Source organism: Dasypus novemcinctus, chromosome 3 (assembly GCF_030445035.2).
Source record: "Dasypus novemcinctus isolate mDasNov1 chromosome 3, mDasNov1.1.hap2, whole genome shotgun sequence".
Classification (NCBI taxonomy): Eukaryota; Metazoa; Chordata; class Mammalia; order Cingulata; family Dasypodidae; genus Dasypus; species Dasypus novemcinctus.
Window position 1 is genome coordinate 98,061,127 of NC_080675.1, and position 10,407 is coordinate 98,071,533.

Sequence of the window (10,407 nt, forward strand, 5' to 3'; positions counted from 1 at the left end):
AATTATTATTAAGTACCAGCCAGAATTGCATATGGAAATAGACCTTGACCAAAATGGGGAAGCATTAGATAAAAAAGCTTTTTATGGCTGCAAGATTTCAAAGTGAGTCAAGAGGCCATTCCAGAGGTTATGCTTTTGCAGGTGTTAGGCAGATTTCACTAACTGCCTCAGTAAAACCTCAAGCAAAAGTGCTCCTAAGGACTCAAGAAATACTAGGACCATACAGACAAGGCACACAACTATGGAAACCAACATCCCTTCAGTGGGCCCTGTTTGGGGAGATATGATAATCTACTCCTCCAATATCCCAGAGATAGTCACATACATAAATTCTCTACTTGTGATTATTTTACCCCTTTTATTTGAACCTATATTTATCATTATAACCATTAAATATATGTCTCAGAGACTTAAATCTTTGTACTGTTCATATGCTGGAATACCAGCAGAGTTGTGGCAGAACCTACTCTCCAATTCTTCAGACTTGCCCAGGACAACTAACAAAATGATGATGATGGACTAGTCCCATCCCAAAAAACAGGGAGAATCTACAACGGCAGGCAAAACATTTCCTTCCATCTATCTCATAATATTTAAGCTCTGTCTCAATATGAGGTAGTCGGAGTGGACATTATTCAAAATTCCCAAGATTGAGAAATGAACAAACTTAAGGGGGTTGAGGAGAAAAGTAACCATTGACCAGTGTAGATTTATTGTTCTTGTAAGTATTATCATGTGGTAAAGGAAGAACATGTAACACTGATATAATGATAGTGAGATAATGGTAACCAGAGGTTCAAAGGGGAGGGAGAGAAATGAATAGGTGGAACACAGACCATGTTTAGGGCATTGAATTGTTCTGAATCATACTGCAATGATGGGTACCTGGCATTATATGTTTATCAAAGCCTATAAAATAGTACAGCACAAAGTATAAAATATGAACTATAGACCTTAGTTAGTAGCAATGTTTCAATTTGTTTCATCGGTTGTGACAAATGTATCTCACTAATGTAATATGTGAATAATAGGGGAAATATGTATGTGGGTGGGTGGGGGGTAATATGAAAATGCTTATACTTTTGATGTAACTTTTCTACAATTTAAACCTTCTAAAAATAAAGTTTATAATTATTAAAAAAGACATTTTATTACTCTGATTTTAAAATTAGCATCAGTTGGTTTGACAATAAACAAATGTATACAGGACACATAATTTAGTTCAAGCAATGAATAAATAAGGAAGGAAAAATTCAGCAAGGTGATAACACAGTATTTATGACATATAAAGAAATTAAAATGATCAATATTCAGCATTCTTTGCTTTATTAGGAGAGAAATATGCACTCTGAAGCTGATTTGAGGATGTTATCTAGGGACATTCATAGATTAAGATTCAAGTAATTCATAGATTACTTGCATGCAAGATAATTCACTTTAATTTTAGTTTGTTAGTCTAGGGGATATGTTTCTATATCCATTTTTGAATATATTCTAAGTATAAATTATGAGGAAAATATATGAGTGCTCATTATAGATTCTACACTTTAAATGGACAGAGAGTAACATTGACTATGCAATATAACATTTGAAGATAAACTGAATGAGGAAATGTCTACATTCATTTCCTAGAAATTTACCCTGATTTAGAGTAGGAATATAAAAAGAGAACTGGCAAGCCTCTTGAAGGCTAGTAGTATTTTGGTAAATATCATTTGTATGAGCTTTTAGATAAAATCTAGCCTTTCATTATATGGAAGTAATATTTTTTCAATGCACACTATAAGTGTTGGAATTTAAACCTCGGATATGGTAAGGAAAAGGGTAATATGGGAGCTCAGAGTCATGTGACCTTTACCTTACCTGAAGATTCATGGTGGGCATCATAAATATCTGTGAAGATGAATGTCATCTTCTTCATCAGAGTGCAAACAACAGTCTTATGTTAGTGGAAAAAAAAACATATATAATAATGTTGCACCAATTAGTGTGGGTACTCATAATGAACTGCTGAGGAGGCTTTTAGGAGAAAGGGCATTATTGGTTTATCAATAAGTCATGGACATTTAGACAGGTCCTGTGCGGTTATTTTATAGATGGAAAAGGGAGCAAGGAACTTGACAGTGACAAAACTAATGATGGTCTCTCATGATTTATACAGAATCAAATTGTGTATCTGAAATTTTGTGCCCTTCAGTGTAGTCCATTTTGGGGAGTGTTCCTCCAGAGAGGATTTATAACACACTGGTCCAATTGAATCCTGTGTGATTTCTTATTCTGATCCTTATTCAGCTTACCAGAATTTTTTTCAGAGTTCTGTCCATTACTTATTCTATTTCAAGATTTTCTGTGTTAGTATGAGGAAATATAGAATGAAAAAAAATGACTTGGCTAGGTGTAAGTTTCCTATTTTAACTGTGATTGAAAGCAGTCTGCTTTCTATTGATAAAGGGAAAGTTGTGCCTCTAATGATGAGACTTAATTCCTCCCTTGAAGAACCACATCTAGGAATACATGTTAACATAGAGATTAAGAATCAAATTATCATACTTAACCATCTGAAAGATTCCTCTCTATTTGTTTTAAAATATTTCATCCTCTCAGTTCCACTTTGGTATTCACCTATGCTTCACACCCATGGTCACCACCACCACACTGAGATATAAATTCTTAGTAAAAAAAAAAAATAAGTGGAACACTCGTAAAAATTTACAATGTTTATTTAAATGTTTTTAAATGTTTTAATAGGTATACCTTATAGGTACCTAGCAATGTAGAGAATGAGGATGAAGAGCACACACTTGAAAAGTAGCAAACAGACATGTAGCAGAACCTGGTCCCTTAAAAAAATTTAATAAAATCTAACTGAAAATTTAATAAAATCTAACTGAAAAAGTAAAAGTTGTTGGAAACCTGGCTTTAGCATAACAGGATTAAAAAAAAAATGAACCTCACTATAAATTCCCATAGGCAGAAATAGTAAATAAGAGAATATTATCCCTGTCTACATATAATAACAGGAGTTTAAAATGCTGTTTGACCTAATGTAAGGGGGAAATGGACAGGAGAAATGAGTTTATATGGCTATGAGTCTCTAAAAACAGAGTCTGGAGGTTGTCAGAAGGATTGCCCTTATGCACATCTGAGCAGAGTCTCAGAGACAGATAAAGTAGATACAACCCTAGGTATTGGTTCTTTTGAGGGCTAAAGAGACTCACAGGTTCTATGGTCATGACAGATGTGGTTCACTGCCATGTCATTTAGCCCTTCTTTGGAGCTGGTGTTTCTGCGTGATGGAGCTGGACACAGATGGGATCTCTTTTCACAAGACTTTCATGCTACTTTACTGGAATTGTAGTTGGTGCTGGGGTTAAAATATATCTAGGGGATTTGAATCTCTGGACTGACAATATGATAGCCAGGCCCTGAGCCTCAACAGACTTCAACTCCTACACTCTGATTTATTGGACTTACCCCACTCAGCTAACATGGAGTTGAAGAATGTCAACTACCACACCATGGAGCCTAGAGTGCCTACAACTGAAAGCAGGAGGATTGCATTCAGTATCCATGTGGAATCTAAGCCCCCTCTTGACATAGATGTGCAATGGACACAACCAATCCAAGGTCCACAGAGAAAATGTGGCATTGGTGTGGGAAAAGTGGCCATGGTGGCTGCTGGGTGTAGGGAATGGGAGGAAGAGATGAGATGCGGAGGCATTTTCGGGACTTGGAGTTGTCCTGAGGGGTGCTTCAGGGACAATTACCGGACATTGTAGATCCTCCCAGGGCCCACTGGATGGAATGTGGGAGAGTATGGGCTATGATGTGGACCACTGACCATGAGGTGCAGCAATGCCCAGAGATATACTTACCAAATGCAATGGATGTGTCATGATGATGGGAGAGAATGTTGCTGTGGGGGGAGTGGTGGGGTGAGGGCGGTGGGGTTGAATGGGACCTCATATTTTTTGAATGTAATCTTTTTAAAAAATGAATTAAAAAAATTTTAAAAAAAGAGAATATTAAGAACCATTTTATTCAGCTATAATTTACATTTTCTTTGAAATGGCAAAATACTAGAATTGTAATATCCTCCAAAAATTATTTTAAAAAAGAACTTTGAATAGTACTAAAGCTATTAGTAAAGTTTAATTCTTAACTAAAATTAATCCCACAAAATATAGGAAGTACATGTTTTCATTGGTAAAAGATTAAAAATTTTCAAGGAAGAAAGAAATTCCAATCTTAGTAAAATGTTTTAGATACTAAAAAAATGAGAGAACACTTCCTAACACATTATAGGAAATTAACACAATCATGACTACAAACTTAGCAAGGATATTACTAAGACAGAAAACTGCTTACAACTATTTCAAAAGTATATTAGCAAACAGAATCTAGCAATGCATAAAACAAAGCAAAACAAAAAAAGAACGGCAATAAAAAAGCAGGAAAAAAGAAAAATCGGCATGGACGCAAAAGCAGAGCACCAATGTCATCAGGTTTTCCTCCTCTTCCACGTGCTTAATTCTACCAGTCCCCACTAGCCCATAGCCACATTATCATGTAGGCAGCTGAGGGTTTGCACAGTTGCTGCCAGAATATTTTTCTTATCTTAGTCAACACTTTAACAGAGTTTTCTTACAAGCATGATTTCACTAACAAGAGCCTTATTTAGCACTTTTGCCTGTGCAAGATGTTGTATTTGTAAGCTAACCTTTCCTTGCACAAGCGGTTCAACATGATTTGTCTCTGTTCTAGCCTGCAAGATTCCCTTTTTAAGGAAGCATTGAATTAAAGTGTTTAAATGGCTAATTCCAAAAAGTCCTTATTAAACAAAAATTGAATTGATAATATAAAAAATTAATTTTATAAGAGGAAAACTTGTTGGCAACCAGCCTCCCTGCCAACTTGTTTCTAAAGACTGTTTCTTGTATTGCACGCTACTAGGTATTTGAAATAAAGAAAATTTATATTTGCATGTAACCAAATTGAATCATTATTTTAACAAATTTGTTTAGTGTTATTGGTAATTGTAAGTTGTAAAAGATTTGACTGAAGACAGTTTCCAAAATCATTTTGTATGTAGGGTGTACAGAATGTTTTTATTATTAAGGAAATAGAAAATAATTTTGTCCTAAAATAAAATGTTGGACAAAACCTAAATGAATACAGAAAGTGCAAAAGGTTCATGGAGAAGGAATTTTTATGGTTAAAGTTGAGTATGATTTGATGGGTCTATCTATAAAGTTTTAAAAGCTTTACCTATCAAATAGTATACAGATGCAAAGTTAAATTTAGTTCTTTCTCAAAGTTTCTTAAGTCATTAGTCTGTTTTAATAAAAGTTTATGAAGTTTTTTATGGAAGACAAAGGCATTTTGTTTTCAGATAAGTAAGTCACTTCCTGGACTGGCCAGTCAGGCTGTCCCCTATGATTATTGGTGTGGATCATAATCATGGCTGGTTCAAGTATCCTTCAGGCGGAACAAGAACATATAGGATGGAACAACCTGAGTAACAGGATTTATGAGTATAGTTGCTGATTTTTATAATAACAGTTCCAGTAAGTGTGTTGGTGTTCATCAATCACTAGTTAATAGAGAATGAGGTAAGGGTAATAGGTAACTTGATTTAGTGATTTATGTCACGTATGTTAGGGGTATATATACTAGCCCCTCGGTTCAATAAATTTGTCTGATGAGCTTGAGGCTTCAATGCTCTCAGATCCCCTGATCCCATTCCTCTTTGTCTTCCATTCCCGATACCCTTCGGGTCCATGACTCTGACAGTTTTTCTCTTGAATAATCAGTATACAAAAAAAGGTCTGTTTTATCAATATACCTTCTTGTACTTTAACCTTATTGTTTCCTTGTCTTCTTAAAAAAGAAATAAATCTTATCACTTTTAAAGGAACATAATATTCAAACCTACTTTCTCAAAGTCAAATCCTGAAAAGTATCTTTTTTACTTCAAACTATTGCAAAAGATTTGTTCTTTTACCTTGAAAAAATTAAAGTAATAAAATAGTTAAGTTCCTGTTGGAGAAAATACAGCACTTACTGGGACATGGAGACTAACCACAGGCAGAAAAATAATTTATTAGGAAGCTCTCCCAACAGAGGGGTTCTGAAGAACAGACTTCAGTCCTCCCACCAACATGGTGGGAGTCTGAAGAGAGACTTTAGCCCACTCCTGGAAGGGGGGGATTTGAATTTATACAGAACTTTCCTAGGTGGGGAAATGAAAGTTGGTGGAAGGGAGTTGAGAGTTTGAGTAAGGTGCAGGGACCAATAGGAAGCTCTAGAGGTGAAAATTTTTCCTGATAGTGACTAGAAGACAGTGGGTTAGGGAGTTATGTATGATTTCTTCAAATGCTGCAGGAGCAGATGTTTCTTTGTTCTGTAGGAATTTTATCTCCCTCTGATCTGTAGGTAGAGAAGATTTCCATTTCCCTTTACTTCCATCTCTATGTGGTTTCTCTATTTAACCTGTCAGGAAGTGCCATGCCCTTAGACACGTAGGCTTATGGGGATGGGGTTAGCCTTTCCCCAGTGCATATCAGGGGAAACTGAGCTACAGCTTGTTAATTTATTGCAAACCCCTAACAGTTCCTTTAATATGTTATAAGTTGAGTGGAAAGTGTTTAAAAGTGTTATAAAATTGAAAGGATTCTTTAACTTTCTGTTAATTAAAGTTGTATGAGTAAAAAGTTCATATGAATATTTGATAAGTGTATAAAATTCCTGGAAATTTACCAATGTTTCAGCATGATATTAGATAAAAGTACATTGTTGTTAATCATGGTTTTAATTATTTAAAAAAAATAATATGTGTCACAGAAACAACCTCTTATCATAAATTAAACTAACACCACCGCTGTGTGCAGCAGTCCCAAACATTGCTAGCTAGTTGCAAGAAATTAATATTCAACTGTGCCACTATCACTTTGTTTTAAAACTTGCTACGACTTTCTTTAGTATTTTCTTAGGTAAGTCAAGCCAGTCTAGTTGGTGGGAGGAGGTCGAGGGTTTGAGTGAGGTGCAGGGATCAATAGGAAGCCCTCGAAGTAAACATTTTCCCTGATAGTGACTAGAACATAGTGGGTTAGGGAGTTATGGTTTCTTGGAATGCTGCAGGAGTATTCCTGTGGAAAAGTCAACAATGGATTTTTGCAGTGCTTCCCAAGGCTGTCTGAATAACCCAACCATCTGCCCTGGCCTGGTGGCAAAGAGTTTGCCTATGTAGAAAAAATCTGTGGCTGAAACCCTACTGATGACATTAGGATAACCAGTAATCCTTTTTTCAGAATTAAAAGAAACATCAGGGACAAGAGTATCTTATCTTAAGAGCCTGATATAGGCAAATAATTGGGACAAGCTGCAGGGTCCCTGCTGTTCTTTCAAATTCTTAAATGCTGTTTGGTTGGGTGATACAAAACTATACCCTCTGCTGTAATTGATAAAATACAATGTTTTCTCATGTTAATGGAGTTTGTAATATTGTTGGAATACTAAAAATCTTTCATCCCTCACTTAGCTCAAATATTAAAACCATTGTATGTGTTATTTGGGAAAGGTCCTTCATGGGAGTAGGAGGACCTCCAGCAGGCTACTTTAAAAAATAAAAGAAAAAGGAAGGGAGAAGGTGGACATTGACTTATTCTGTGAATGGATATGGCCAGCACCAATATTGGCTTTGAGTGGGGTTTGTGGCAGAGACAACATACTAAACAAATATCCCTTGGGATTTTTTTCTCTTTATTTTTTTTAAATGTTACATTAAAAAATATAAGAGGTCCCCATTTACCCCCACTCCTCCCACCCCACTCCTCCCACCCCAACAACCTCTTTCATCATCATGGGACATTCATTGCATTTGGTGAATACATTTTGGAGCACTCCTGCACCACATGGATAATGGTTTACATTGTAGTTTATACTCTTCCCCAGTCCATCAGTCACAATTATGGGAAGGGGCCAAAAGTATAATATAGCCCCAGAGAAAAGCAATTGTCTGAACCATACAAAACTGTGTTGAAAGTGAAAGGCTTAACCCAATTGTGTCTGGTCACTCTGAAGACTGCCATCCCTATCTAGAGGAAGATTGCAAATACTAAAAGCAAGACAGAAACGATGGACTGTTGTGAATCACACTCTAGGGGGAAGAGATCTGTGGAAGAACATCTGGGGTGCCTGCCAGCAGTGACAGGTAACTCTCTCTCATGTCCCTGCCCACTCCTCTAACATTCCTCTCAGGACTATTGAGGGAGATGCCTTCATGAAGATCCAAAGCCATACCCTTGAGACCTGAAAAGAAGCAAAATAACTCCACCAGAACAGCAGACATCATAGATACCAGACCTTGTCATACCTAGCTCAGCAGTTCCAGCTACTTGTTACTCACTAACGGCTTGTGAACATCACCCATGAGTGTCCTTAATGCTCACTTCAATAACTGTGACATCAGTCCCCTCCTGCTCTTAGAAGGGGCAAGGCATACTTTTACTGCAACAAACACTGCATCGGGACTCTTATAACAAGCCATCTATTATTTTCTGCCTATAAAATAGATCCTCACAACAATAGACTAAGTTTAAATCAACACTTAGTTGTGGCCCCATTTCCAGTGAAGATGCTAAGAGCAGGACCAATGAAGGCATTGAAATTACAAGCTAAACTTACAGCTGCCCCACAGCCCAAAATGGGGGAGTAATAATAATTTGTTGCTGCCTAAGCTTCAAATTATACAAACTGGGGAAAATGAGGTCATTTTTGATTGAGTACTAGCCTATATAGTCTTGCTGGTTAGGAATCTTAAGCCCATAAGAAATGAAAGTCTATTCATTAAAAGTCTGCTAGTTGGAAGTCTTATTGTTTGTTGTATAATCTACTGCTGTTGTGGATTATGTATAAAATGCTGTTCTAAGCTTGAAGTGTTACAAACTGTAAATATGTGTTTACACCTACAATGTGATTGGAATTCATCTAGTTTTTGTGTGACCCTGAAATATATAATAGCAGTGATATTCCTTAGGAATCAGTGAAACATCATTTGATTGGCCATAGAGACAATTTAAGCTTAGATATTTCTCAATTACTAGCCTAAATAACAAGCATTCAACATGCTCATTTGCAATTGCTTCCTGCCTCACAACCCATGACAGGAATTGCGGATGGATTAAGATCCCTGAACCCTATGCTATGGATTAAGAGTTGGGGAGGGAGTCTTCTAGGAGGTATATTAGTTATCTGTTCCTGTCTGTTTTGTAAGTGTTTAGTCCTCAGATGCATGCACACAACAAACCCTCCTGGAATTAAGATAAGAAACCAGTGGAGCTGTATTCGTTACTTTGAAAAAACAAAAAAGGGAGAAATGTGGAGATATGGCCGGAAGTTAAAATGTTTCCATAATGCAAATGATGGTATGAACCTTAGACCATCAGGTCCTTTCAGGTCAGAACACCATCCTGAACAACTCACAATTGTTTGCAGAAACACTTAAACCTTGCCCAGCATACTTGGGAAAAATATTGATGAAATTACTCTGGCAAAATGTTATCTAAAAGAATAAAAAGTAACTATACTCCCATCCCTGAGATATTCAATAAATACGATGTGGAAGCTTGGGTCAAGGCTTAGTCCTTGAGATTCTGAGTCCCCTGTTCCCATCTTTTCCTACTTCTTCTGTCTCTTTCTTAAGTTCTGTCATGCCTCCCCTTTGAATTGTTCCTGTGTGGAGCTCAACAATCAAACATTCATTCCTTATAACTGATGCAATGTGCAGCTTTCCTTCCTACCTTTTACAGGGACTACTGAGATGTCCCTGCGCACAATGATGGCCTATGATCACTGTTTTGCTGTCTCTCACTTCCTGCACTACACCACTGTCCTGAGTGAGGTTTATGCTGCATGTTGGTATTTGCCTCCTAAATAGGGTATTTGTGCTCTCCATTGTCCAGACAATTCTATCATTTAACCCTTTTTTGGGACCAAACCAGATGGTTAATTTCTTTTGTGATGTTCCCCTACCATAAAACATATCTCTGCAGACACCTTTGTAATTGAATTGCTAGTGGTATCTAATAGTGGGTTGATCTCCAAAGTTCCTTTGTGGTTCTGGTTTCTTCTTATCTACCTGCCTGGTCAAGATTCCTTCCAAGGAGGGAAGACTAATTTTGGTAAGTTTGTTTTTGCTAGAATTCTCCACTGTGAAGTTACTCTTTCAATCTGCTTCTACTCCATACTCCATTGTTTGAAAATAAATCATAATGTGCAATCCATTCTCATAGCTTAAGGGATTAAGTTTCACATCTTTCAGTGGAAAGTAAATGTATTTTTTCTGTAGGAAGATTTCTCACTTTTCCTCCATTTTTTAAATTATTCATTTTTTTATGTATACGTCAT